Raw genomic sequence first — 7165 nt, 5'->3', positions numbered from 1 at the left:
TGGGCTGTTGGCTAAACTCATACGATGATATGCATAACTGCATGGCTTGCAACCTGACTGTATTACATTTATATTTGGATCTTGAGACTCTGAGAATGTGCTGTATGAATCAAGCTTTTAAACTAATAGATCACTTTCTATCCCTCATCCTTTATTCACTGCAGAGATTGGGCTATGGGAGCAGGGAAGTACTTACTCTCTCTGCAGCTAACATCACCAGTGTTGAGGCAAAGATGATGAAATATCAACTTTGCTGGGCAGGCCATTGTGTACAGATGGCTGATATTCGTCTTTCGAAGCAAGTCTTCTTTTCTCAACTTAGTCATGGTAAGAGGACCTGCAGGGGACAGAGGAGACGCTACAAGGACACCCTGAAAGTATATCTTAAGAAGGGAAGCATTGACCCCACAAATTGGGAAAAGCTGGCTGACCATAAACTAGAGTGGCATTGCATCATACATCAAGCCTCAGCCCGTTTTGAAGAGAATCACCTTTCTCAAAAGGCTGAGAAATGGCAGAGGAGGAAGGAAAGTGTACAGCATTCCAGGCAGAAGTTATGCTCTCTCCAAGCAACCTTCTTTCACATATGTGGAATAACTTGTAGAGCACAGATTGGACTTCTCAGCCATCTTAAGTCTCATCAGTGACATTTTCCCCTCAGCAGACATGATCCTTGTGTCAAGGGATAGCCAGCGATGATGATATAATTACATTAATCATTTTATATCTGTATAAATCCGTGATTAATGTAATTCTGTTCTACACATATAAAAAGAATCATGTAGGTTTGTTAATAAAATTAAGCACTCACTCCAAAGTGAGAAGTGAAAATGTCCACAGTGCAATGATGTTAGCCTGTCCATAATTGCTTTGCAGTTGTCCTTGCCATGTTTTAGTGAGACAATAACCCTTTGTCTTTATCAGGCCTTTATAATAAGGCATGCAAGATTTTCAAGGGCCAGCTGAAATGACTTGGATTCAAAACCGGATGCATTTAATTTCTGTTCCTCTTTTAATAAGTGCTGCTAACTGTTTCATACAAGCCGGGACCTAATGGAAAGCATGAAAGAAGATTTGGCGGGAGAATGTACAGTATAGAAGCAAGTTTGCTACTGTCCATGGTTTTTGCTGTGTTTGTCTCTTCCTGTTAGCATTGGGGTTTTTTGTGATATCACAGTTTTTACATAACAGTTCATTCTGTGTTTGTTTTGCTAAATTCTTATTGGTGCCTCTGAAAAAACCTATTTAACAACAGATTGGGAGTGTTTTGAAAGAGGAAGCCAAGGCCAGATGTTTTTCAGCTAACCACCCCTCCTTTTCCCCTCACTAAAAATATAACTGAGGTAATGTAGAGAAGATTCTGTCAAATGGACTATTCACCTCTATGTAGTTACAGACACATATAGACTGGCATAGACCATTTAATCTTGGGGGGAGGGGTGCATATACAGTACATATTCTGTGTGTATATGTAGATAAATACTATATACCACATAAATATTGGCTGAAATTTAGATTCACAGTAGAAAACTATTGCCCCACAATTTAAAAAGGCAACCAGCAGTGAGGTATTATGTGAAAAGCTGCCAGCTAATAACCCATTTGGGGTCACTCTATCTACCCATAGGACAAGGTGTTTTCTCTGTACATTACATATATTTTTATTCCCTTTTTAAAAGGCTCATTGTCCTAATGTGCTGCAGTTTGACCTACCATCTTGAAGAAGGTTCTCTCCTTTTACTCACAGGGTGACATTCAGAGGTGATGTGGAAGGGAATGTAAGTTACACGTCACATAGGGATTTCAAGGCTCAGGTCAAAATGTAAAACTGGGGCCTCGCAATGAATCATCAGTTTTAAATGAACAACTTCTCACATTCCATTGCATCCTCGACTATTTTCATTTCCCCACTCAGTCCCATCCCCTTTCTTTTTCTTTTTTGTTGTTGTTTTGTTATCAGCTTCTTTAACTTGGTCTTTTTCCCCCCTCTCCCTTCACATTCCACACCAACATCTCCCGCTTTCACTCTCAGTCCCTCCCCCTTGGCCCTGGCACTCTTGGGTGTTATGTAAAATATCAGTTATTGTATTAGTTGCAAACCATGATTCAGACCCGTTTCTCATTTTTAGGGAAATGTCATTTAAAATGGCTCAAAATAATTGTTGACATGTGCATATTCCTTATATTTATGTGTGTCAACCAGCTTTTACCTTTGGTTTCAAATCTAAATTGAAATGTTGAAGTATGAGGCTGAGCTGAGGCAGAGAAACTTTGTTCTAGTCAGTATTCCAGTCTGCGCATTGGTGTGCAGAAGAGCAGCTCTGGCTCCCATGGACTGATTTTAATTCAAAAGCACCATGTGAGTAGGGAGGAGACTCTGAGCCTGATGTATGCAACAGCATTGGTGGGGTTGTACGTTGCTGCCTCGGCAGAGACACAAGGACTGACCGGGCATAGAGAGTGAGCTACTGTGCCCTCTCGCTGTCCAGTGCCCAGCTCCGTGGATGACTCGAAATGTTCAGGTGCCAAGGTTCAGTCCAGCACCTTTCACCAACAATCTAGTCTAATGAAAGGCTGGTAAATTAAAAAAGTTTGCTAGCAAGTTGTTCTGATGAAACAATAGCTTCACCTTGGGGTCATTCAGTGTAGTTGTGAGAGCCCTCGGGCAGTGCGCAAGTTGAGTCATCCATCTGAATAATGGGGACAGATTGATTTGGTAAGTTGCTTTTCTTTCCTGTTGGCAATGGCTGCATTTTGTTGAGCATGCTAATTGAAAATGTCATTTTAAAATGTTTTGCTTAAACCCTTATAATTAGGAACATTGTGTGAGGGAAACCTTGTGCTATTCTTTAGGCTCCCAGCTGCATGTTCACACTTACCCCCAAATAATGCTACCTCCTAGAAAGAGTAAATCTTGTGGACATGGACATGACTGTAAACTCCAAGCACCTGGAAAACCCAAGGGTAACATCACTAAGGCCTTAAGCAGCTCGTGATCTCTGTGTGTGAGACTTTCATTGCTACTGGAGAATGGGGCTATGGCCTCTAGTGAGTTTGCCTGTGAGCACCAGTAGGAATGCTTAGTGGAATTGTAGCGCTGATATGCATAGTTATTGTATGAACAGACCATCTGTTAGATCATAGAATCATAGGGTTAAAGGGACTGCAAAGGTCATCTAAGCTCCAGCCAAGATGCAGGATTTGTTGTGTCTAAACAGTGCAAGACAGATGGCTATGTGCCCTCCTTTAAAAAAGCTCCAGTGAAGGAGCTTCCACACCGTCCCGAGGCATCTGTTCCATTGTCCTACTGTTCTTACAGTTAGGAAGTTTTTCCTGAGATTTAATCTAAATCTGCTATGCTATTGTTTGAAGCCATTGCCTCTTGTCCTGCCCACTGTGGCAAGAGAGAACAACTTTTCTCCATCTTTTTCATGGCAGCCTTTAAAGTATTTGAAAACCACTATTATATCCTGCCTTAATCTCCTCTTTTCCAAACTAAACACCCAGTTCCTTCAGTCTGTGCTCAGATGGCCTGCATTCCACCCTTTTGATCATCTTTGTCCCTCACCTTTGGATCCTTTCCAGTTTTTCTATATCCTTTCTATACATTTGTGGCCAAAATTGGACACAGTACTCCAGCTGAGGCCTAACCAGCGCAGAGTAGAGTGGTACTATCACTGCCCGTGATTTGCATACTATGCCTCTGTTAATGCAACCTAGAATTGCATTTGCTTTTTCTTTTTCCCCCCAACAGCATTGCATTGCTGACTCATGTTGAGGCTGTGATCCACCACAACTCCCAGATCCTTCTCAGCAGTGCTGCTGCCAAGCCAGTTATCCCCCATTCTGTGTTTGTGCATTTGGTTTTTCTTCCCTAAGTCTCGCACCTTACATTTGTTTTTATTGAATTTATTTTCTTGTCTACAGCCCAGGACTCAAGGTCCCTCTGAATTTTAGCTCTATTCTCCAAAGTGTTGGCACCCCCCCCCAGCTATGTGTCATCTGCAGATTTGATCGGTATGCTCTCTATTCCTCCCTCAAGGTCATTAATAACAATGTTAAACAACACCAGACCCAGAACAGATCCCCAGGTAACCCCACTTGAGACCTCCTTTCAATCTGACGTCTTTCCATTAATAGTTACTCTTTGTTTGGGGTTGTTTAACCAATTATATATCCACTTAATGGTAGTTCTGTTGAGCCCGCATTTCTCCAGCTTATTTATCAAAATGTCATGTAGGGACTGTATCAAAAGCCTTGCTGAAGTCCAGGTATATTATAAAATTTTACCTGCTAGTAAGGCAACAGCAAACGTGCTGACATGGGCATTCCTATATTAATCTCATTGCATCCCTCATTTTGAATGGCTTGCATCTAGTATTTGCATGTGGTTTTCTTCTATATTAACCCAATGTGCTATTCCGTAAGCTGAAGATGCCCAAATCTGTGCAATGGTTAAAGTGGATCAGAGTAGAAGGGAGAGCTGACCAATTTGGTGACTGTCATGATAGTCTCAGAATTGTCATCTGATGCAGGGTTGTGTCCTCTCATGGTGATGGATTTGCCACAGGAAGAAGAGAATGGAGATGAGAGAAATGTATCTGAATTAATATCTCCAAGCAGAGCCGTAGTCAGCAAAAACAAAGGGTGCAGAGGGGTATGTGCTCATAGTGCCTGAGCTGCTCAGGGACACATCCCTGCTATTTCTGGTCCCCATTTCCATAAATATGCTACCATTTAAACATGACCAAGGTTGAAAGTTGCTACTGATGTACAATCAATAGAAATCGGGCTCTGGGATTCCCTCACCTAGACATTCTGGAAATATCTGAAACAATTTCCTATAGTTTAGAAAAGTTAAAGACATTGCAGAAGCACCAAAGCAATTAAGGCCCAAACTCTCTAACATTTCCCATCAGACATGCACATTAAAACACAGAAAACCACACTAAGTGCCAGCATTTTGATGTGAAAAACTCCTCCCCCATAGGTAAGAATATTGGGCTCATCTGTTCCCACGCTCAGCTTTCTCAAGCCCTTTTTGAGTCCCTGAAATATAAATCAAATGCCAGTATTTACTTTGGTAACAGATCTTCTACATACCAAAAACTTTTCTCCCCTCACTGTGTCTCTTGGATTCTCTGTCGTCCTCTTTCTTTTCCTAATTCTCTTCCCTTTTTACCTTCCCCTGTTCTGCCTCTTTCTTCCATAGTCTTTCACTTTTCCCTCTGGACTGAGGGAACTAACTAGAAGAGTTGGCCGAACTTGTATCAGTGCCCATATTGGAGGGTGTTGAACGGCCAGATGTGACAAAGGTGCTTGCTGCTAAGCTGTTTTATTAGCTCGGGGGCTGGTCATCCAAGTAGAAGAGGAAGCCAAGAGCACTTTTTGCCATCTGTGCTTGGTGGGGCAAATGTGCAGTGGCGGCTCCAGGCACTAGCACTCCAAGTGCGTGCCTGGGGCGGCAAGCCGCGGGGTGCACCCTGCTGGTCCCTGCAAGGGCAACAGTCAGGCAGCCTTCGGCGGTGTGCCTCCGGGAGGTCCACCGGTCCTGCGGATTCAGCAGCAATTTGGCGGCAGGTACACCGAAGCCGTGGGACCGGCGGACCTCCCTGCAGGCAAGCCGCCAAATCCGCGGGACTGGGGACCTCCTGCAGGCAAGCTGCCGAAAGCTGCCTGACTGCCGTGCTTGGGGCAGCAAAAAAGCTAGAGCCGCCCCTGCAAATGTGAACTTCTCTCACTGACCTTGCCATCGTTTCCCATGCTTTTCTCACGTGATTATGTTGCTGCAGTGCTCGCCACAAGGGACGGCATGGTGAGTGACTCAGAAACAGAAGCAAGAGCAGCTGAATGCTTATAGTGCTGCCAGCTCTCATGATTTTTCACCTGTGACATAATTTTGGCTGGGGATGGGAACCATCTGGTGATGACAGATGCTCCAGAGGGCCAGAGGGGGTGAAGAGCCCCTGGGGCGGACACCCCCAACCCCCAGCTGGGAAAAGGGAGAGGGAACCCCACTCATCTCCTCCCATCCTGGGAAAGAGAAGGGAAGAACCCCCAGAGGGAAGAGAAGGGAGCTGAATTTGACGGTGGGGGTAGGAGATGAGGAGATGTGGCAGTGAGAGCTCCTGAAGCAGGGAGCATCGTATCCAATAAATTGGGGACAATGGGCAACAGTAATTGTCACACACACACTGGGGATGGACACGGATTTCAAAAATCAAAGGACAGACCAAAAAACCACAGAATATCTTCTTCTTTTTTAAATATCTGGTTATTTTGGGAGTCCAGCTCATGATTTTTGATCTCTGGAAGTTATGAATGATGATCTTAGTAAGTAATGTTTTACATTAAGAACATAGAGTGGTGCAGCAGAGGGAAGTTGGAAACCTTTCCCTCATTCTTTTTGTCTCTTAAAAATGTAAGATGGATTGCTGTGGATGAGAGTAAATGGGTTGCAAAAGGAGCTTGTACATTTCAGCAACTGTGGGCTTGGCAGAGTAAAGGTATGTGTGTGAATAGGGTGTACTCAGGCATTGCTGACATAAGGCAGAGTTAAGGATGCATGAACAACCTGAACTATACATTTCCTGGTTTTCAGACATTTGAGTTTTGCTCAATTTATGGGATGACATAACACTAAACAACCTTAACTCTGTTAACCTATTTTTTGCCGTTGAATTATACCAGTGCTCTGGCTGCCAATCAGCTTCCATGTGGAATCCTTGTTGACTTTGGGCTTGGCTACACTCAAAACTCCAAAGCGCTGGGATCCGAGCTCCCAGTGCTGAGGCACTGGCACTTTACAGCACTGTAACTTGCTGCGCTCAGGGGTGTGTTTTTTCACACCCCTGAGTGAGAAAGTTGCAGCGCAGTGAAGCACCAGTGTAGCCACGGCCATAAACTTATAAGGCCCTAAATGTTTTGGGAGCTGGTTACCTGGTGAGAGATCATCTCCCTCCCTGTGCTATCCTTCTGCATTTGAGATCAACAGAGGCACTTGAGTTGGAGCACTCTCAATATTAAAGAATGGAAGCTGCTGACAGCGTGTTCTTCATGAGAGGTCCTTGACTTAGGAACTTGTCCATGGTCCACCACAGCCTGGATTAGTTAACCTCCAGGCCAGCTGCAGGCTCATCTTTGCTTGCAATGTACTTGCACTGCC

This window comes from Gopherus flavomarginatus, chromosome 7 (assembly GCF_025201925.1).
Source record: "Gopherus flavomarginatus isolate rGopFla2 chromosome 7, rGopFla2.mat.asm, whole genome shotgun sequence".
NCBI classification, from domain to species: domain Eukaryota; kingdom Metazoa; phylum Chordata; order Testudines; family Testudinidae; genus Gopherus; species Gopherus flavomarginatus.
This window is presented reverse-complemented; position numbering follows the sequence as displayed.